General features: G+C 43.4%; 1 protein-coding gene across 1 annotated transcript in view; it reads left to right on the top strand.

Annotated features, from left to right (window-relative positions):
* LOC135528655 (1,4-alpha-glucan-branching enzyme-like) overlaps positions 1 to 10,646 on the top strand; it is a 69,983-nt gene that overhangs the window by 20,776 nt on the left and 38,561 nt on the right. The gene's annotated exons all lie outside the window — the stretch shown is intronic.

Here is a 10,646-nt window from a genome sequence, read left to right as displayed (position 1 = left end):
ATCTATGGATGAAGGTCTTCTCAACGCGATACTTTCCAGACCGGTATGTTAAACAGCATGACCGATAGACATTCATGTAGATGTGGTCTGGCACTTTAACGCATTTTTAAATCAGACAACGATATTAGTCGACAGCTTTGATGGAAACAGGAAATACCTGTAATAATTTCATAAATGTAGAAATAACAATTTGTTCGTTAGACAGATCTTTTTTTGTGTCGATGAAATTGATAATTTGCAAGAAGTGGCAATAGAAACGCCTTTTATGCACAAATATTGATGCAATAGCCATCATATGGAAGTAAACTTGGAGTCACGTGATGATATGATACTACTACTATTATGATGGGAAAAGCTAAGAGTTTATAGGCAGATACACGGTATTTACAAAAGTATGTGGACACCTCTTCAAATGAGTGGATTCTGCTATTTCAGTCACACCTGTTGCTGACGGGTGTATAAAAATCGAGCACACAGCCATGCAAACTCCATAGACAAACATTGGCAGTAGAATGGCCTTACTTGAAGAGCTCAGTGACTTTCAAATGTGGCACAGTCATGAGATGTCGCCTTTCCAACAAGTCAGTTTGTCAAATGTCTGCCCTGCTAGAGCTTCCCCCGGTCAACTCTAAGTGCTGTTATTGTGAAGTGGAAACGTCTAGGAGCAACAACGGCTCAGCCTCTTAGTGGTAGGCCACACAAGCTCACAGAACGGGACCGCCGAGTGCTGAAGAGCGTTGAAAATCATCTGTCCTCAGTTGCAACACTCACTAGCGAGTTCAAAACTGCCTCAACGTCACCACAAGAATTGCTCTTCGTGAGTTTCACAAAATGGGTTTCCATGGCAGCCAAGCCTAAGATCACCATGTGTAATGCCAAGCAACAGCTGGAGTGGTGTAAAATAAGTTCTGATGAGCTTCACGGTGATGGACGGTGATGAGCTTCACGGTGATGGACGGTGCTGGAGGGTGATGAGCTTCACGGTGATGGAGGGTGATGAGCTTCACGGTGATGGAGGGTGATGAGCTTCACGGTGATGGAGGGTGATGAGCTTCACGGTGATGGACGGTGATGAGCTTCACGGTGATGGAGGGTGATGAGCTTCACGGTGATGGAGGGTGATGGATGGTGATGAGCTTCACGGTGATGGAGGGTGATGAGCTTCACGGTGATGGAGGGTGATGAGCTTCACGGTGATGGAGGGTGATGAGCTTCACGGTGATGGAGGGTGATGACTTTCATGATGATGAGCTTGGTATTATGGTATTATTTGAATGCTGTTGACATGATGATCGATGCTTTATCTGCCAATTATACAGTTTTAATTAAATTAATCTTATCTATATCCTAGCATATAACCCACCCTGCCCACTTTATCAGTGAACTGTTGTCTAGAGATCATGAGCAAAAAGCAGTTTGGGCAAGTTTGTGATTTATCACAACAGTTTTTGTGACAAAACCATCCACAGAGTTGAAAATGTGACTGAAACCCATTTAACTTTTTTATTCGGTACAGGGGAACCGAAACCACTAAAGTGTTTTATATGTGCCCTATGTCATCACACAAAGCCTTTTATCTGCAACAAGTCTGTTTGATGGAAGCACACCTTTTGTGGGAAAGATTTTAGAATATTCACATGAAAATCTATTGCCAATTGGATGGAAACCAGCTTAAAGAGAGAGAAAAATACATTGAAAGATCAAATCAAAAATAGAGAGAGAGAGAGGAGAGAGCGAGAGACAAGAGAGAGGAGAGAGCGAGAGAGGAGAGAGCGAGAGAGGAGAGAGCGAGAGAGCGAGAGAGGAGAGAGCGAGAGAGGAGAGATCGAGAGAGGAGAGAGCGAGAGAGAGGAGAGAGCGAGAGAGAGGAGAGGGCGAGAGAGAGGAGAGGGCGAGAGAGAGGAGAGGGCGAGAGAAAGAGCGAGAGGGCGAGAGAAAGAGCGGAGAGAGCGAGAGAGAGGAGAGAGCGAGAGAGAGGAGAGAGCAAGAGAGAGAGAGAAAGAGAGAGAGGGGAGAGCGCGCGCGCGCGCGCGCGTGAGGGGGAGAGCGCGCGCGCGCGTGCGTGAGGAGGAGCGCGCGCGCGTGCGTGAGGGGAGAGCGCCCGTGAGCGAGTGAGGGGAGAGCGCCCGTGAGCGAGAGAGCGAGGAGAGAGAGGAGAACAAGGAGAGAGAGAGAGAGAGTGTGCGCGAGAGAGGGGAGAGCGTGCGCGCGTGAGAGGGGAGAGCGTGCGCGCGTGAGAGGGGAGAGCGCGAGAGGGGAGAGCGTGTGCGCGTGAGAGGGGAGAGAGCGCGCGCGTGAGAGGGGAGAGAGCGCGCGCGTGAGAGGGGAGAGAGCGCGCGCGTGAGAGGGGAGAGCACATGTGTGAGAGAGGAGAACCCGTGTGAGCGAGAGAGCGAGGAGAGAGAGAGAGGGAGAACAGAGACAGGGGACATGTCGGTATAGATGAAACACACAGTGCTATTTTTAGACAGCGTACAGTTTCTTTTCCCTGTTGTCAAGAGTTAAAACATAGTTTTGTTTGATAACAATGAAGATTTTTGATGCTTAAGCACTAGTTACTTTTCCTCCAAAGCCGATTCTAAGCCCAGTGTAGGTTACTGGTGTATGCATGTTTATGACAGAATGTGCCTACTTACCAAATGTTACCCTACTGGCAGGTTGAATTATTGTCCCTAGCACAAGGTTCACCTGTGTAACGATCATGCTGTTTAATCAGCTTCTTGATATGCCACACCTGTCAATCTTTTTGTGCATATGAAACATTTCTGGGATCTTTTATTCCAGCTCATGAAAAATGGGACCAACACTTTAAATGTTGCGTTTTATATTTTTGTTCAGAAAAAGTTTTCAGAGCGAGAGCTGAGCATTTGTAAATTAAAATAAAAAGTTTGGCCTTGAGGTGTCCAAGGATGAAGGATCAAAGGATTAAAGGAAGTAGAAGGTGAGGAAATTATTTTTAATTTTTATTAATTCATACTAATTTCCAAAATGAACTGAGACATTTGTGAGTCACTAAACCATTGTAATTCTGCTTATGTACAGCTTTCATGCTGTGAAAGTTAATGAATGAATCAAGTAGGATATGGAAAGTGTATGGGGCTTTACTCTCGGTGTGTGATAAGTGAAGGTGGTTATTATTGAGATGAGAGCAGAGATACTTTACTGTGTGTGCTGTGAGCTATGAATGTTACATTAATGAAGGTCTTTGTACGTCTCAGTCAGGGCGATTTATTGTCTACTATTGCGCATAATTGCACTCCAGTAGGGGAGGGAGGGAGGGAGAGATTTTTTTTAAGTCTTTGTGTTCCAAATGACACACTCTTCCCTATATAAAGTGCACAACTTTTTGACCAGAGCCCATAGAGCCCTGGTAAACAGTAGTGTACTATGTAGGAAAAAGTTTGCAATTAGGAATGCACAACAAGCATTTTTTTTAAATGTGTAATTATGAAAACTGTCAAAGCAATGTGACTGTAAATGAAAGGTACAGGTTCCCTCAGGTGGAAGGTACAGCTTCCCTCAGGTGGAAGGTACAGGTTCCCTCAGGTGGAAGGTACAGGTTCCCTCAGGTGAAAGGCACAGGTTCCCTCAGGTGAAAGGCACAGGTTCCCTCAGGTGGAAGGCACAGGTTCCCTCAGGTGGAAGGTACAGGTTCCCTCAGGTGAAAGGCACAGGTTCCCTCAGGTGAAAGGCACAGGTTCCCTCAGGTGGAAGGCACAGGTTCCCTCAGGTGGAAGGTACAGGTTCCCTCAGGTGGAAGGTACAGGTTCCCTCAGGTAGAAGGTACAGGTTCCCTCAGGTCAGCGGGGGAGAACATGAGTCTTACAGGACCTTACATAAAGGTTGTCTCGTGCTACGGAGTCATTATTCAGGATCTACACTACCTTTTGTCATGCTTTCTTCATAAAGTTGGGTCCAATTCAACTGTGACACATTATGTTTCTGCCTATATAACTTTAAAAACACCTTGTCCTCTTCCTGACAGACTATATAGTGCAGTACTAGGGCTCCAGTATAGCACAATACTGGGAAAAACACTAAAGGACCTGGATTCAATTAATTCTGCATGGTATCTGGTTCTAGAAGCATGATTTCTGGTCCTAGATGGTTCTAGAAGTTCAGAAAATAAGTGGAGTAGTTAACATACACATTTGATATCTCATTCTCTCTCTTTCTCTTCCCCCACATTTGAAAAACTAAAACTATAATGAAACTATTATCTTTGAATCCCAAATAAAATAATAAACATTATGAATTATGTTGATTTTCAGTTTTTTGTTTTCTAAACTTTGGGCAAAATGAGATGAGGTTTTCAAGCTGTTCTTTCTCATGTGGTTTTCAAGCTTTTATTTCCTATGGGGACATCACTATCTACCTAGTCTAGACAGACAAACATCACTCTAGTCTAGATAGACATCACTATCTACCTAGTCTAGACAGATATCACCATCACCATCTACCTAGTCTAGACAGACATCACTATCTACCTAGTCTAGACAGACAGACATCACTCTAGTCTAGACAGACATCACTATCTACCTAGTCTAGACAGACAGACATCACTCTAGTCTAGACAGACATCACTATCTACCTAGTCTAGACCGACATCACTCTAGTCTAGACAGACATCACTATCTACCTAGTCTAGACCGACATCACTCTAGTCTAGACAGACATCACAATCTACCTAGTCTAGACCGACATCACCATCACAATCTACCTAGTCTAGACAGACAGACATCACTCTAGTCTAGACAGACATCACTATCTACCTAGTCTAGACAGACATCACTATCTACCTAGTCTAGACCGACATCACTCTAGTCTAGATAGACATCACTATCTACCTGGTCTAGACAGACAGACATCACTCTAGTCTAGACAGACATCACTATCTACCTAGTCTAGACAGACATCACTATCTACCTAGTCTAGACAGACATCACTATCTACCTAGTCTAGATAGACATCACTATCTACCTGGTCTAGACAGACAGACATCACTCTAGTCTAGACAGACATCACGATCTACCTAGTCTAGACCGACATCACTCTAGTCTAGACAGACATCACTATCTACCTAGTCTAGACCGACATCACTCTAGTCTAGACAGACATCACTATCTACCTAGTCTAGACCGACATCACTCTAGTCTAGATAGACATCACGATCTACCTAGTCTAGACAGACATCACAATCTACCTAGTCTAGACAGACATCACAATCTACCTAGTCTAGACAGACATCACGATCTACCTAGTCTAGACAGACATCACAATCTACCTAGTCTAGACAGACATCACAATCTACCTAGTCTAGACAGACATCACGATCTACCTAGTCTAGACAGACATCACTGTCACCATCTACCTAGTCTAGAAGACATCACCATCTACCTAGTCTAGACAGACATCACAATCTACCTAGTCTAGACAGACATCACCATCTACCTAGTCTAGACAGACATCACATCATCTCTACCTAGTCTAGACAGACATCACCATCTACCTAGTCTAGACAGACATCACTATCACCATCTACCTAGTCTAGACAGACATCACCATCTACCTAGTCTAGACAGACATCACAATCTACCTAGTCTAGACAGACATCACAATCTACCTAGTCTAGACAGACATCACTATCACCATCACTCTAGTCTAGACAGACATCACAATCTACCTAGTCTAGACAGACATCACTATCACCATCTACCTAGTCTAGACAGACATCACTATCTACCTAGTCTAGACAGACATCACGATCTACCTAGTCTAGACAGACATCACAATCTACCTAGTCTAGACAGACATCACAATCTACCTAGTCTAGACAGACATCACGATCTACCTAGTCTAGACAGACATCACAATCTACCTAGTCTAGACAGACATCACAATCTACCTAGTCTAGACAGACATCACTATCACGATCTACCTAGTCTAGACAGACATCACAATCTACCTAGTCTAGACAGACAGACATCACTCTAGTCTAGACAGACATCACCATCTACCTAGTCTAGACAGACATCACAATCTACCTAGTCTAGACAGACATCACGATCTACCTAGTCTAGACAGACATCACTATCACGATCTACCTAGTCTAGACAGACATCACAATCTACCTAGTCTAGACAGACATCACTATCACCATCACTCTAGTCTAGACAGACATCACGATCTACCTAGTCTAGACAGACATCACAATCTACCTAGTCTAGACAGACATCACGATCTACCTAGTCTAGACAGACATCACTATCACGATCTACCTAGTCTAGACAGACATCACCATCTACCTAGTCTAGACAGACATCACTCTACCTCAGACAGACATCATCTACCTAGTCTAGACAGACATCACTATCATCTACCTAGTCTAGACAGACATCACAGACATCACTATCTACCTAGTCTAGACAGACATCACAATCTACCTAGTCTAGACAGACATCACCATCACAATCTACCTAGTCTAGACAGACATCACTATCATCTTCCTAGTCTAGACAGACATCACGATCTACCTAGTCTAGACAGACATCACAATCTACCTAGTCTAGACAGACATCACTATCTACCTAGTCTAGACAGACATCACCATCTACCTAGTCTAGACAGACATCACCATCTACCTAGTCTAGACAGACATCACAATCTACCTAGTCTAGACAGACATCACTATCACGATCTACCTAGTCTAGACAGACATCACGATCTACCTAGTCTAGACAGACATCACCATCTACCTAGTCTAGACAGACATCACGATCTACCTAGTCTAGACAGACATCACCATCACAATCTAACTAGTCTAGACAGACATCACCATCTACCTAGTCTAGACAGACATCACCATCACAATCTAACTAGTCTAGACAGACATCACCATCACAATCTACCTAGTCTAGACAGACATCACCATCTACCTAGTCTAGACAGACATCACAATCTACCTAGTCTAGACAGACATCACCATCACAATCTACCTAGTCTAGACAGACATCACTATCTACCTAGTCTATCTACCTAGTCTAGACAGAGACATCACAGTATCTACCTAGTCTAGACAGACATCACTACCTCATCTACCTAGTCTAGACAGACATCACGATCTACCTAGTCTAGACAGACATCACCATCACAATCTACCTAGTCTAGACAGACATCACTATCACCTAGTCTACAGACATCAGTCTACCTAGTCTACAGACATCACCATCACAGACATCTACCTAGTCTAGACAGACATCACCATCACCATCTACCTAGTCTAGACAGACATCACATCATCTACCTAGTCTAGACAGACATCACAATCTACCTAGTCTAGACAGACATCACTATCACAATCTACCTAGTCTAGACAGACATCACTATCACCATCTACCTAGACAGACATCACTCTATCACCATCTACCTAGTCTAGACAGACATCACCATCTACCTAGTCTAGACAGACATCACATCTACCTAGTCTAGACAGACATCACATCTACCTAGTCTAGACAGACATCACATCATCTACCTAGTCTAGACAGACATCACCATCACCTAGATCTACCTAGTCTAGACAGACATCACTATCACAATCTACCTAGTCTAGACAGACATCACTATCATCTACCTAGTCTAGACAGACATCACCATCACAGATCTACCTAGTCTAGACAGATCATCTACCTAGTCAGACAGACATCACATCTACCTAGTCTAGACAGACATCACTATCACGATCTACCTAGTCTAGACAGACATCACCATCTACCTAGTCTAGACAGACATCACTAGTCTAGACAGACATCACAATCTACCTAGTCTAGACAGACATCACATCACCATCTACCTAGTCTACCTAGACAGACATCACTATCACGATCTACCTAGTCTAGACAGACATCACACTACCTAGTCTAGACAGACATCACTATCTACCTAGTCTAGACAGACATCACCTACCTAGTCTAGACAGACATCACCACCTATTCAGACAGACATCACTATCAAGATCTACCTAGTCTAGACAGACATCACACGATCTACCTAGTCTAGACAGACATCACTATCACGATCTACCTAGTCTAGACAGACATCACCTATCACGACATCTACCTAGTCTAGACAGACATCACTATCACAGACATCTACCTAGTCTAGACAGACATCACCATCTACCTAGTCTAGACAGACATCACAATCTACCTAGTCTAGACAGACATCACTATCTACCTAGTCTAGACAGACATCACAATCTACCTAGTCTAGACAGACATCACTATCACGATCTACCTTGTCTAGACAGACATCACTATCATCTACCTAGTCTAGACAGACATCACTACCCAGTCTAGACAGACATCACCATACCTAGTCTAGACAGACATCACATCACGATCTACCTAGTCTAGACAGACATCACAATCAACCTAGTCTAGACAGACATCACTATCACCATCTACCTAGTCTAGACAGACATCACTATCTACCTAGTCTAGACAGACATCCTAATCTACCTAGACAGACATCACGATCTACAGACATCACGATCACCATCTACCTAGTCTAGACAGACATCACTATCACAATCTACCTAGTCTAGACAGACATCACCATCTACCTAGTCTAGACAGACATCACAATCTACCTATTCTAGACAGACATCACTATCAAGATCTACCTAGTCTAGACAGACATCACTATCACGATCTACCTAGTCTACACAGACATCACTATCACCATCTACCTAGTCTAGACAGACATCACAATCTACCTAGTCTAGACAGACATCACAATCTACCTAGTCTAGACAGACATCACTATCACCATCACTCTAGTCTAGACAGACATCACAATCTACCTAGTCTAGACAGACATCACTATCACCATCTACCTAGTCTAGACAGACATCACTATCTACCTAGTCTAGACAGACATCACTATCTACCTAGTCTAGACAGACATCACAATCTACCTAGTCTAGACAGACATCACAATCTACCTAGTCTAGACAGACATCACGATCTACCTAGTCTAGACAGACATCACAATCTACCTAGTCTAGACAGACATCACCATCTACCTAGTCTAGACAGACATCACTATCACGATCTACCTAGTCTAGACAGACATCACAATCTACCTAGTCTAGACAGACATCACTATCACCATCACTCTAGTCTAGACAGACATCACGATCTACCTAGTCTAGACAGACATCACAATCTACCTAGTCTAGACAGACATCACGATCTACCTAGTCTAGACAGACATCACTATCACGATCTACCTAGTCTAGACAGACATCACCATCTACCTAGTCTAGACAGACATCACCATCTACCTAGTCTAGACAGACATCACGATCTACCTAGTCTAGACAGACATCACAATCTACCTAGTCTAGACAGACATCACTATCACCATCTACCTAGTCTAGACAGACATCACTATCTACCTAGTCTAGACAGACATCACAATCTACCTAGTCTAGACAGACATCACGATCTACCTAGTCTAGACAGACATCACCATCACAATCTAACTAGTCTAGACAGACATCACCATCACAATCTACCTAGTCTAGACAGACATCACCATCTACCTAGTCTAGACAGACATCACGATCTACCTAGTCTAGACAGACATCACGATCTACCTAGTCTAGACAGACATCACAATCTACCTAGTCTAGACAGACATCACCATCACAATCTACCTAGTCTAGACAGACATCACTATCTACCTAGTCTAGACAGACATCACCATCTACCTAGTCTAGACAGACAGACATCACTCTAGTCTAGACAGACATCACTATCTACCTAGTCTAGACAGACATCACAATCTACCTAGTCTAGACAGACATCACGATCTACCTAGTCTAGACAGACATCACAACCTAGTCTACATCACACCATAGTCTAGACAGACATCACTATCACAATCTACCTAGTCTAGACAGACATCACCATCACCATCTACCTAGTCTAGACAGACATCACTATCACCATCTACCTAGTCTACACAGACATCACTATCACGATCTACCTAGTCTAGACAGACATCACAATCTACCTAGTCTAGACAGACATCACTATCACAATCTACCTAGTCTAGACAGACATCACCATCACCATCTACCTAGTCTAGACAGACATCACTATCACGATCTACCTAGTCTAGACAGACATCACCATCACCATCTACCTAGTCTAGACAGACATCACAATCTACCTAGTCTAGACAGACATCACTATCAAGATCTACCTAGTCTAGACAGACATCACTATCACGTCTATCATCACTATCACGATCTAGTCTAGACAGACATCACTATCACCTAGTCTAGACAGACATCTACCTAGTCTAGACAGACATCACCATCTACCTAGTCTAGACAGACATCACAATCTACCTAGTCTAGACAGACATCACACAATCTACCTAGTCTAGACAGACATCACCATCACCATCTACCTAGTCTAGACAGACATCACTATCACGATCTACCTAGTCTAGACAGACATCACAATCTACCTAGTCTAGACAGACATCACGATCAACCTAGTCTAGACAGACATCACGATCTACCTAGTCTAGACAGACATCACTATCACGATCTACCTAGTCTAGACAGACAT

Source organism: Oncorhynchus masou, unplaced genomic scaffold (genome assembly GCF_036934945.1).
Source record: "Oncorhynchus masou masou isolate Uvic2021 unplaced genomic scaffold, UVic_Omas_1.1 unplaced_scaffold_1005, whole genome shotgun sequence".
NCBI lineage: Eukaryota > Metazoa > Chordata > Actinopteri > Salmoniformes > Salmonidae > Oncorhynchus > Oncorhynchus masou.
The sequence above is the reverse complement of the archived record's forward strand: the minus strand, read 5'-3'. Positions and strand labels throughout refer to the sequence as shown.